We start from the raw sequence: 409 nt of genomic DNA on the forward strand, positions 1-409 counted from the left end.
CCCGGGCCTCTCACAGCTCCAGGGTCCGCTCGCTCGCCACACCGCCCGCGGAACGCTCCCAGGGGGGGCCGCGGCGGCCGCGCCCCGGGCCAGCGCACACGCACGCGGGCCGCCCGCCGGCTCGGGACCGGGAGCGGGCAGAGGGCCACTCGCAGCGGGCGAGGGGGAAAGAGGGACGGGGCCCCTCAACCCCCGGCCGCGCGAACAGAGCCCCACCGCCACCGCGCGCGCACACACGCGGCACCAGCGGCCCACACGGTGGCCCCATATGCGCCAGGAGGCCCGGCCAGGCCCAGCGGGAACCCTCCCCCGACTCGAAGGCGGGAGGCGCGGGCCGCGGTAGGCACAAAGAGCAGGCGCTCGGCCCCCACCCGCGGGGGGCCGGCGGACCCCTGCCCTCCCAGACGGC

The sequence above is a fragment of the Urocitellus parryii genome, unplaced genomic scaffold, assembly GCF_045843805.1.
Source record: "Urocitellus parryii isolate mUroPar1 unplaced genomic scaffold, mUroPar1.hap1 Scaffold_3798, whole genome shotgun sequence".
NCBI lineage: Eukaryota > Metazoa > Chordata > Mammalia > Rodentia > Sciuridae > Urocitellus > Urocitellus parryii.